This window comes from Poromitra crassiceps, assembly GCF_964638095.1.
Source record: "Poromitra crassiceps genome assembly, chromosome: 5".
Taxonomy (NCBI): Eukaryota; Metazoa; Chordata; class Actinopteri; order Beryciformes; family Melamphaidae; genus Poromitra; species Poromitra crassiceps.
Window position 1 is genome coordinate 46761962 of NC_139642.1, and position 12188 is coordinate 46774149.

Sequence of the window (12188 nt, forward strand, 5' to 3'; positions counted from 1 at the left end):
TCTGCAACTCCCGAATAAAGGTAACGTTAGACCGCGTAGCTAACGTTTAATCTCTGGTTGCTCCCTATGGTATGGCTCTCGAGTTTGCTATCTTTTAGGAATTGTTCATCCTAGTCTATCTGTTTGAGCAAAATAACTGTCAGCAAGTACCGACGTTGTTAAGGGAGGCGAGCAGCAGCCAGGGAGGGAGGACCAGTGATGAGCGCCAGGGCTCTGTTCAAAGTCTGACTGACAAGCACTGCCTTCTTACTCACGTGAATTAATCCGCACAAGCGGAATAATGAACCTCCTGTTAAATAGTGCGCTGGTCTCAATGGAAGCCAGTGTCACTGTCATCACAACCAAAACATATTATATTATATTATATTATATTATATTATATTATATTATATTATATTATATTATATTATATTATATTTTATTTTATTTTATTTTATTTTATTATTATTATTATTATTATTATTATTATTATTTTATTTTATTTTTATTTTATTATTCATGAAAAAATAGGACTATGTTTACGCATCTTTTTCAAAATATACAAAAAATGCTGAAGTGTATAGAGATGGACATACCTGAAGTAGCCTGTCTATTGTATTTTGTACTATTATAATATGAGGAGGAGGAGGAGGAGGAGAAGACGACGATGAAGAGGAAGAAAAAGAAGAAGAATTGTGTAAGTGTGAGCATGGTTACTACTATCTGAATAGTTCGTCTGTACTTTAACCTCTACAGGTTTTATTATTAAACGGTCAGGTTAATAGAGCCCTTTTGAACAGTTGGCTTTGATAGGAACCACAGCAAATTCACTTTTATGTTCTTTGTTTGTTTGTTTGTTTCGGTTTTTATTTTTTGTATAGGTCGGTAGATGAGTGGGGCAGGAGAGCGGGGGTAGTATTGAAACATGTGCAACATGCGTTGTGTTGATAGAACTGGCAGCAACCCATGTTAAGGGCTTGCCCAGGGACGGAGCGGGATTCGATCCACCGACCTCCCGCTTCCAAAGCGCACACGTTAACCTGGCGGAGCTGGTTAACGGGCCTTTATACTGGGGAGTGAGTTTAACCAACCTACTCGCTACCACTCAGGACTCCCAAGGACTCACAGTCATTCGGTTACACTCACCCCCCTAAACTCACCCCCCACCCACTGGGCATCCGGGTCATGGCACCAATGTAACCTGTGTTGCGTTGACAGCACTGGCAGCAACCCGTGTTGAGGGCTTGCCAGGAGTGGAGCGGGTTTCGATCCACCAACCTCCTGCTTCCAAAGAGCACATGTTAACCACTATGCCAGAGTTAAGCGCCATTGACGGGGCTGGTTAACGGGCCTTTATACTGGGGAGCGAGTTTAACCAACCTAGTCGCTACCACTCGGGACTAGGGATGTCACGATACTAGAATTTCTACTTCGATACTCGATACCATTTTCGATACCACGCGGCGGGAGGACAACAACACATCAAGAGGCATAAAAAATAAATAAAGACAGATGGACGAACAGATGCACGCTTCTCCATAATCTAGACCTGATAAAACTCATTAAAAACTTTGACCTTACACAGCAGATTACACCTGCTCTAGTCATCAGCCTATCAGAACACAGCAGATCACACCTGCTCTAGTCATCAGCCTATCAGAATACTTTGAATTTGTTGAAGCAACACATACCCACCAATGACAGAGGGAGAAATCAGTGGTATGTTTGATTTCTCATTAAGAGAAAGCACTGCTGATATTGATACAGTTGCAAATGAGTAATTTCATTTTTTTGTATTGATACTCATCGATACTATCGATACCTGTTGCTAATGAGTATTGTATCCGTTTAAAAATTTTAGTATTGACTTTTATCGATACTATCGATACTTTTGACAACCCAACTCGGGACTCACGAGGACTCACAGTCATTCATTACACATGAAATTATTTCTGTTCAAAATAAGCTAATTGCTTCAGTGCTTCCTTGTTGTCTACTGTTTTACTCCTTTTTATGTTATTTCTAAACTAATGTAATTTCTAAAGTTCCATTACTCTGAAATACCAGAACAATACTGTTTGCTTCTGGTTAGCTGCATAGGGCCTATAGCTGTATTTTTATCCAAGCACTTAAGCTGTCTCAAACTGGCATATACTGTAGGTTAAAGCTGACAAGTTTCGAAAACATAATTAGAGATATGTTCCGTTGCTTCTTAGAATGTTTTAAAGTACCGTTGCGGGTCAAATACTCACTCCTCCTCAAGGCCTCTGACAGCCTTTTTACGCAATCCATTTTTATGTAAGCTATAAATTGAATAGTAACTGAGAGGGCAACACCGTAGGGATGCCATGGGAAGAGAATGTAGTTTGTTTGATTGCATGACGGGGAGATAGCATTGTCAGCCTGAGAGACGGGTGTGCGTTTGATTTACACTGTGGGCCAGTACGGAGATGCAATGGACAAAAATGTAATGAATTGAAATCAATCTGTCGCCTGTCTGGATCACATAATGTACTGTGGTTGAATCTTGCATGTGCAGTATGTGATCCCTCAACAGCCCTTCCCTCTAAACATACAGCCACAGGGAGTGCATCCCAAGAATCTGCACTAACACTCTTCCCCACTCCTCCCTCGTTACCACTCATCTCCTATCAGGAAGGAAGGGAAAAATATGTGCGAAATATCACACAGTTCTTTGTAGAGGAAGAGCATTATTTTCCCAGCTTTCTGCCTGTCTGTCTGTCTGCCTGTCTGTCTGTATGGTATCTATCTATCCATCTATCTAGCCATCCATCCGTCCATCCATCCGTCCTTCCTTCCATCCATCCCTCCATCCATCTATCAATCGATCGATCTATCTATCCATCTATCCATCTATCTATCTATCTATCTATCTATCTATCCATCTATCCATCTATCTATCTATCTATATATCTATCCATCTATCTATCTATCTATCTATCTATCTATCTATCTATCTATCTATCTATCTATCTATCTATCTATCTATCTATCTATCCATCTATCCATCTATCTATCCATCTATCTATCTATCCATCTATCTATCTATCTATCTATCTATCTATCTATCTATCTATCTATCTATCTATCTATCTATTTATTTAATGGTCCAGTCATCGTACGTCCAATAAAATTGGCATTTCATTTCATTTTGCTATTCTGGTGGGGAAGATATATACTTGAACATCGTCCACTGAAGCAGAATTGAGAGATGTTAGGTCATCTTGCCTCCATCCACTGCGACAGTAGCCAACATATAGTGTGTGAACTTTGGTTTCCAAGGTCAAGGAAGAAAAGAGGGAGTATATGAAAGCAGGCACTGGTTTGGAGTTGGTATGCATTCTGTGGTGTGCTCTGCATAAACCCTAACTGACAGGGAAAAGAAGGAACAGAGAGCTATGACGACTGGTTAGATGGGTGAGCCACAGCTTTTCTTCAGAGAATGCATGGTGAGGCCTTCTCCGTCTCGCTGAGTCTTCAATCAAACAGAGATGCAGCGCGGCTGTTAGGCATAATGGGATTGAAATACTGCGGCTTTGACTCAAGCTCCTAACATCATCTGTCACATCATCCCTCTGCCATTTTTTTTCATTCTCCACTGCACTCTATGTCTAAAAAAAGAGAGATAATGATAATAACCGAAGAAGCACCATTAACATTACCCAGCAAATTCAGCCTACTATTACCCAGCAGATTCACAACTCGTCTGCTCTGATTCAAAGTTCTGTAGGCCTGGCCTATATAGTGTAGATGCATGAAGAAGCGCAAAGTTGTAATGGAAAGACTTGTGAGACTAAAAGAGGATAACATTAAAAGGATCTGGGAAAAGTGGATTGAGTATATAACACCTATAAGACAAGACTCTGTAAAACCTTTTTTTTCTGTCTTTTGTTTATTCTGTGATTCACTATCAGAGCATCCCCTCTGTTCTTGCTTTGTACAAATCATAACAGAAAAGCTTTGGGAGGAACAAGTAAGGTAGCTGAAATATCCTACTTAATCGCCTTAGTTTTATTTGCTATTTAATTTGCACATGGGTGTATACTATACAAGAGTGTGGAATGTGGAAAATAGATAAGACTGAATGGAAATGTATGGCTATACATCACAATTTATTGTTGTTGTTGTTGTTTTTATCCCATTTTTATCCCATTTATCCCATAGTGCCCATTTTAATTTGTTTATGGTTGCTGCTCCACCCTCTGCCGATCTGGGGAGAGCTGAAACTTGCTCCATGCTTCCTCCGAGACATGGACAGTAGCCAGCCGCTTCTTTTCACATGACAGAGGAAGCTTCACCGGTAGGACATAGCACGTGGGAGGATCACGCTATTCCAACGAGTTCCCCTCCCTCCGAACAGGCGTCCTGAATGACCAGAGGAGGCACCACTTCAGCAACCGGGATATTGCATGTTTTTGGTGAGGGGTTCCTATATGAAGGAAGCCCCCAGGGGGCACCGGGAGAACATGCAAACTCCACACAGAAGGGCCCTTTTGACGACCCCACCTGGGCGGTGGGCACTCGAGGGCATGCGGACGGGCACGGCGCTCCTTCAGCGCTCACAGCGTCCCAGGTGGGAATCGAACCCAGGACCTTCTAGCTGTGAGGCGACCGCGCTACACCACTCCGCCACCGTGCCCCTCCACAATTTATTGTTTGAACTGAACTGATGGTATCCGATCTCCTGACTTTTCTAAATGAAAAGATCATTTCGAAGAAAAAAAAAAAGAAGAAGCGCAAAGTCTTGAGGAGAAACTTTGAGCCTCTGAACCTGCTGTATCATTCAATTATCACCTTTACTGCAGCTGGAGGACTGACCTCCCTCTAATCTCAGGACTCAAAGGCACATATCAGTTTGCTGGAGCAGGAGATGGTGCTGTCAGACAGTGGAGTCATTGTCCTGGGAGTCTGACCTGCGAGGCACAGAGGGCTCCTTTGTGAGCCGCTGATATTAATCTGTGAGGGCGGAGATCTGGTCTGGAGGAGTCTGACTGAACTCACATACATCCACACACATACATCAGTACACACAGAGAGCACACACACACACACACACACACACACACACACACACACACACAGACACACAGAGGCACATACATATACACAGTCATTAACAGCAAGAGAGAGAGAGAGAGAGACACACACACACACACACACACACTCCAATCCCTTTGTCATTACTGTGCTGCAGAGTCTGCCTCAGCAACGTTTTGCTCTTTTGAGGCACTTCATACAATGCATTCAAAGCCCAAACGTGAGTGTTGTCAGCCGTACTGTAGACACCATGTCACTGCCACACGTCAGTGCAACGCTCCAACCAACTTCCATCATCGCAAGTACAGAGAGGCCTCTCAGTTCCCCTCATAATCCACTGTCTGACTGGCAGGCCAGAATGACACCATACATGTCATCTTCACCTCCGCCTCATCAGCACCGCTGAGTGCGCTGGGAAAATGTCTATCAACACTCTGTGATGACACGTTAACACAGCCTTTGCACAGAGAATTGAATTGAATTCTAGAAGTTAGTAAGTCCTTATAGATGGTTTTGACGGAATTGTGTTTGCTAGGGAACCGTTTGAAACCTTGTTTATTTCCTGTCAGCTATTGTATTAGCAAACTGGAGGTAATTAAGCTAGGGGCAATTTAGAATGTTTATGTTGTCAAGTTAAAACCGTCTATTGAAGACTGTTTGAAAGTGGGTCCTTGTTGTCAGGACTACGTTGCTTAAGTGCTGAAAATGTTCCTTGTTGGCTACAGAGTCACACTACAAAACCCACCCAGCACAGGTTTAAGCCTGAACTACATCTTCTGCAAATTTGTTTTTCAGTTCTGTTTCGGTTTTTTAATTAGATGAACAACTATATAAGCACCAATGTAAGGAGATGGATAGAAGATACAAGAATCAAACTAAAGCAACAAACAAGGCACAGTTTCGATGCTATATTAGATATCTGCTGCCACCTAGGGACTGAAAAACATCATAGCATGAAAATAGGTTGTTAGCTGAGAAAGCAATATTTCATCATACAGCACATTACATGCAATGTGGTCTTTTTGACGAGTGGGGGCAGCATAGATCTACTTTTACCAAGAGATGTTGTCAACAGATTTTCATCTTGACTCACTATCATTCATACATGGCAATGTGTGGCAATTTGAGAAGCGAGCTTGTGACCGGAAGGTCGTCGGTTCAATCCCCGGGACCGGCAGGATAAATCTGGGTGGGGAAAGTGAAAAGGCAGCGCTTGCCCCTTCCTCATTACCACCACTGAGGTGCCCTTGAGCAAGGCCCTTAACCCCAACTGCTCCAGTGGAGCTGCTCAGTGGCCAGCAGATCAGACTGTGGTTGTACTGGTCAGCTTCCAGGTGTGAATGTGTGTGTGAATGTAAACAGGGCACTCTTGAAAAAGAGAGCATTGCTCTCAGTGAGCTCTCCTGTATGAATAAAGTAAAAAAAATAATAAAAATACAATGGACTAAAGAATTGATGATTAGAGCTAATGTCGACTGCTTGTTTTTCTAAAGCAAATGTGATCTGGAAGGCAGTCACCTGTCTTGGCTTGTTGAATCTTTGACCTAAAGCTGCAGGCAGCTGGATGGGAGGTCAAGCTCGCCAAGTGAGGGTCCGGGTCTATGCATGTGATATTGATTTTTGAATTAAATTTAGAATGTTTGTTTGTTTTATTTTTCTCTTGTCTGTTGGGTTCTTTTCTCTTTCTTTGGTTTATTTTGAAGCAAGGTGTTTTCCTGTCTCGTTCTCTTCTTTCTGTATCTTTATTGTCATATTTTGTCACTGTTTTCATCACAAGCCACTTAGCATCTACTGTATGTTTCAGAATTGTGTAAATAAATTAAATGAAAACTAAACTGATAGGTTGATATATCAATCAGTTTACATTCATATGTTATGGGTAGAGTAGAGTTGCCATCCAATTTCACTCACTTGTCAGAGGAAGTTTTCCTGCTCTCAGATATCTTACAGCAGGTTTTTATTCATTTCCATTCAGCTTTTTCTGTTATCTGTTATGCCCATCTCCACCCTTCTTAATTACTTTATTTATGTTAATGAATGCAGTTTGCTTCAGAAAACAAATGTGTAAGCCTATAATAAATCATGCCAATTAAGAATAATGAAAGAGAATGATCTACACATCATTTGGTCTGGAATATCATCATTATGATATTTGAGAACTCAAACAGTAAATGAAAATTCACTAAATGCATTGTTTTCATCTGGGCACCTTTACTGTATAATGTGTGATATGCTTTTGCCCTAGCCTTTCTTGTGATCACCAAGTCAAGCTGTTACTGTACAAAAACTCTACTGGTTGATGATGACTTTTCTTCATGAGTGTGACACATATAAACAGACATGAACACACATCTACACACACACACACACACACACACACACACACACACACACACACACACACACACACACACACACACACACACACACACACACACGGGCTCATTTACATACCACAATAATAGACAAATTATAGTCTCTGAAATACATAAATTACAATCTGATAACATAAAATGAGTTCAACACCGATGTTATGACTGAGCAGGTGGCGAAGGGCTGGCTACGCATCTCAAATCTATCAAAACAATAAGCGCACACAGCCTCTCCAAATGTTGAAAGTGATTTTAAGGATTTCATCGCAGACTCCTCAAACATCTTGTAAGCTGAGGTGAGTATCCACAGCTACTGTCATGTGCAATGACAGTTTGCATCAGAGCTTCAGTCTGTCAAGAAGCCTGTCACTTTGGGTTTCACTCAGGATGTGACAAGCCTCTCACATAGGTTACTATACCTAAACCCTGACTTTCAACTTGTGCAGAAAACTGCTTTCAGTCATCTTTCTGCCTTCAGTGAGCTTTCTGGAATAGAGAAATTCACAAGAATGCTCAGTTGAAAAGACAAGAGGCCTCATCTACAAAATATGCATTGATCAAAATAAATAATCTCTTGCATGAGTGAAGATTAACAAAATGATAACGGTAACAATATACACAAAATGAAGCTTCGCGTTAGTTCATTCGAGACACAGAAGTCATACTGTAGGCTATATGCCCGAGCTGTATCCAGCTGTCAGCCGCTGATTGGATCATTCATTCACCAACCACAGCCATTCTCACAATAAGGCCGTCCGTATAAACACGGCCTCCTCTCTCACTCTGATCTGCTCCACAAATGCTGCCTCACACTGCTGCTGCTGGCAATGCTTTGCCTCCACCACCCCAGCCTCCACCTTTATAGCTCAGTCTGCTTTGCTCAAAGGCTAATCATGTATTCTAGCGCTAGAGTCTGCATGGCTCAAAAAGTGAACATGTTTCCATGTCTTGCTTAGGCTCCCTCTCTTACTCACTATGGCTTTAAATTTATCTGGCATCTTCTATACCCATGGGGGATTTTTGCGGCCCTCCCTGCTCGGCGTAGCATGCTGCTGGGCCGGTTCAGGGAGGAGCATCTTCTGTAAAGAGCGGAGCCTTCAACGCCAAAAATAACTGTATTTCCATTTATGCAATAAATGGTTAAATCTATGACGAGAGTGTTCTTGAATGAACTGTGGTTCATAACATAATACCTGAACAGGTTAACTAAAACAGTGGTACTACTGTGGTCAAAATAATTAAACCTGACAAAAGGATTCAACCAGTATTCATCCAGGTAATCTACCATCTTGCTGTTATGAAGCTCTTGTTCAGGTGTTATGAAGGGATCATCATCTCTAATTGCTATAAAGGAAGACATGGGTCACCGCAAAGTCTCCCGGTAGTCCCAATGGCCAGTCCATCCCTGAATTGCGGAGGCTATTCGAAATTATGTGTCAGGCATCTAGTCAAGAGAAAACCTTTCCACAAGCATCAACTCAATCAGTTCATTCTTCACTCTTCTGAAAATATCTCTCACCCTTAAAGATCTCTCACCCTTACAGTTAATAACAGTCAGGTTTAAGAAAACCCTGACTGTGGCGAACACATTGTAAGATAGTAAGAGGGTGAGAGATCTTTAAAATGTACAAAACTTTCTTACAGTGTGTGTGTGTGTGTGTGTGTGGGGGAGGGGGGGTAGCCTAGGTAAACCCAGCCCCCACGTGACCTGCTCTCTCAGTTCCCAGTCACTAGTGACTGAGAACAGGTCTGAGAGCAGGTCACGTGGGGGGTGGGTTTACCCAGGCTAGGGGGGGGGGGGGGGTAGTTGATCCCGAGGTCAGCCATAAGGTTTGATCCTAAAATCGCCCTGGCTGCTACCTACTTCCCCACTCGTTTTAGACGAGGAGCCTGACTTTTGATCATTTAGACTTTGATGATAGTAGTAAGAGTGTATTTTTTTCACAGTAAACTCTAACCTAATCTAATCATTATTTCCATGTACATCTGACAATAAAATTAATCTCATTAAATGTCCTCATTGAATTTATTTCTACTCTGAATGATGAATAACACTCATTGCTATCCCCAGGCACAGTTAAACAAGTTATAGATTAAAAATCTATCCTCAGACAGAAATACTAATGGCACATTGGGTGTCTTCTGTGATGGCATTTTCACACATTATGTTATATTGTGATAACATTTTATATATTATGTTGGCATTTTAATATAATCATATGTAATAAAGCTTAAATCTGCCCTGTCTGCAATTTGTCTCAGACAGTGTTAAGTTAAGTTAAGTTAAGTTATCCTTCATTTATCCCCTTGGGGAAATTCATCCTCTGCATTTGACCCATCCTCTACTAGGAACCTTCCTAGAACTAGGAGCAGTGTGGGTTAAAGTGTGAAAAGCAATTGACGTCATTACCGTGGAACTGCATTTTGACATTTACAGTAAGCTTAACCAAGATGAGAGTTTCTGGCTGACAGGAAGAATGAATGTGTTTTCCCTGCTCATTCGTCACTTCACAGTGTGATGCACAACAAGAAAGTGTGATCCGCTATCCGGGTAAGTTAATCCATTTGGATATTTTTCAAGAAATAACAAATTGCTGAAACGTTATAGAAATTAGCTTTTATCTTTATTCAAGATTCATTTTAATAACCATAGTGAGTTATCATATTACAAACGAGGAATGTGACTTAGTGCGGTAAGCAGCGCAGCAATCACATCAATAGCAGAAGATGGAGCAAACCGAAAATCTCAAATTTATCATACTTTGCTGAACTTATCTTTAGTTTTGTGCTCTTGTTTCCTAGAGATTCTAAAATGGAGAGTGCTTTCACTCAATCTGCGAACAACGGCACAATAAATGGCACAGTTCCTGACGATGACTACAACTACTCTGGTGATGAATTGGTGTATCTTTGTGAAGAGGGGATGTACTTTGGATCCATCAATGCTGCGTTCTTCTTTTTGATCTTCACCTTCAGTGTTATAGGCAACGGTCTCCTCCTCTGTGTCCTTTTCTGCTATGAGGACAAAAAAAAAGATCACCAACCTGTTTGTCTTTAATCTGGCCTGCTCGGATTTGGTCTTCACCCTCACCCTTCCATTCTGGGCCATCGAACAACTGTCTCACTGGGTCTTTGGGGAGTCTGCCTGTAAGTTTCTGACTGCGGCTTATTTCATTGGCTTGTACAGTAGTGTCATTCTACTGACTGCCATGACAGTGGATCGTTTTGCAACAGTGGTGCTGCAGTGGCCAAACAGCCCTGTAAAAAGGCAGAGGTGGGCCATGGGAGCCTGTGCACTCGCCTGGGTCATCAGCATCGTTGCATGCCTGAGGGATGCTATTAATACAAAGGTGGAAGACCATGAAGAAGATTTATTTATCTGTGAGGCTTCCAGTGTCAATGAGGATAAACTGGGTTATTACATCGAAGTATCACTCCTTTTCTTACTTCCATTTGCCATCATTGTTTTCTGCTATTCTGCCATCCTCAGGACAGTTCTGCATGCTGTGAACAGACAAAAGCACAAGGCTGTTGTGGTTGTGTTGTGTATTGTCGTGGTCTTCCTTATGTGCTTGGGGCCTTACTACATGCTGATGTTTCTTCTCTCTCTGTACGAACCCCAAGACTGTAATGTGAGAGAACGTGTGTACATCACCTTTGAGATTTGCCGTCTGCTAGCTTACTCTCATTGCTGTATGAATCCCATGCTCTATATGCTCACACAAAGGTTCAGGGGACACCTGCTGCATCTCATCCAGTGTGGAAATGGCAAGAGGAAGGAGAGGGAGAAGGAGAAAAGCATTGAGCACCTCTAACGTTATTCAGCATGCGGCTGTGAAAAGCCTGGCTGTTACCGGCTGCAACACCGTGGAAGTGGAATTGGACTAAAAAGAAAAAACTGATTCAGATAGTACATGCTTTTAAGGAGTATATTTTGTATTTATTTTTGCTTAATTCAAGAGCCCCAAAAAAGGGGGAAGTCTGCTCTTTCAAAAATACATCTTGATTCGTTAATTTGACATTTGAAATGAAAAGAATCTACAGATTGGAAAACTATTGATTTAGCTTAACCTAGTGAAAGTGTTGAAAAGTGCTGACAATTGTTCCCCCATTAAAATGATGTGGGTGCGATGCGACCATTTGGTAGAACACATTTTGAGTAAATCTATCATTGAAAAACGTGTTGAGCCATCTCTCTGTCCCTGTCCAGGCCCGGTTTAATGCACGGGCTAAAAGTAATCTCATGTGTAAGAAATTACTACATTGAAGAAGTTTGAAGTAAAAATGTAAATCATTAACTCGTTTGGTTTTGGATTTATTTAGCTTCAAGAGTGCATTTTTGTTCTTGTGTGACCCTTAACACAGGCTTTGAGAATCCCGGGCCACTTACTGATATATGCTTAAATTAACCCACCCAGTGAGAAAAGGATCAAATATTGGTGGTTAAGACTGAATAATGACATCACAACTGTTAATTTAAAATGAGTTATTCCTCTAAATCTGGTTTCAAATGAGCCACATTTTTTTGCACCGGCGCCAGCCCTTGGCCCTAAGCAAAATATGGCCCTTGGTGAAAAGTAATTGGGGACGGACCCCTGGCATACTGAATGCTGAAGTAGGACTGGATGCATAATGGTGATATGAGACTATAGAAATGGCTTTAGATGTTGGATATGGTGATACTGTAAGTGTCTAGTATTCCTGGTTTTAAAGGCTGCATTACAGTAAAGTGATGTAATTTCTTCTAGCTGTTCTATTATTTGCCTTTACCCACTATTA

At 41.6% G+C, this 12188-nt stretch overlaps 1 pseudogene across 1 annotated transcript; it reads left to right on the forward strand.

Annotated features, from left to right (window-relative positions):
• The first annotated feature begins 10221 nt into the window (after positions 1 to 10221).
• LOC310776529 (chemokine XC receptor 1-like) lies at positions 10222 to 11224 on the forward strand (annotated as a pseudogene). The gene has a single exon. The product of its transcript is annotated as a chemokine XC receptor 1-like (transcript).
• Positions 11225 to 12188: the final 964 nt, after the last annotated feature.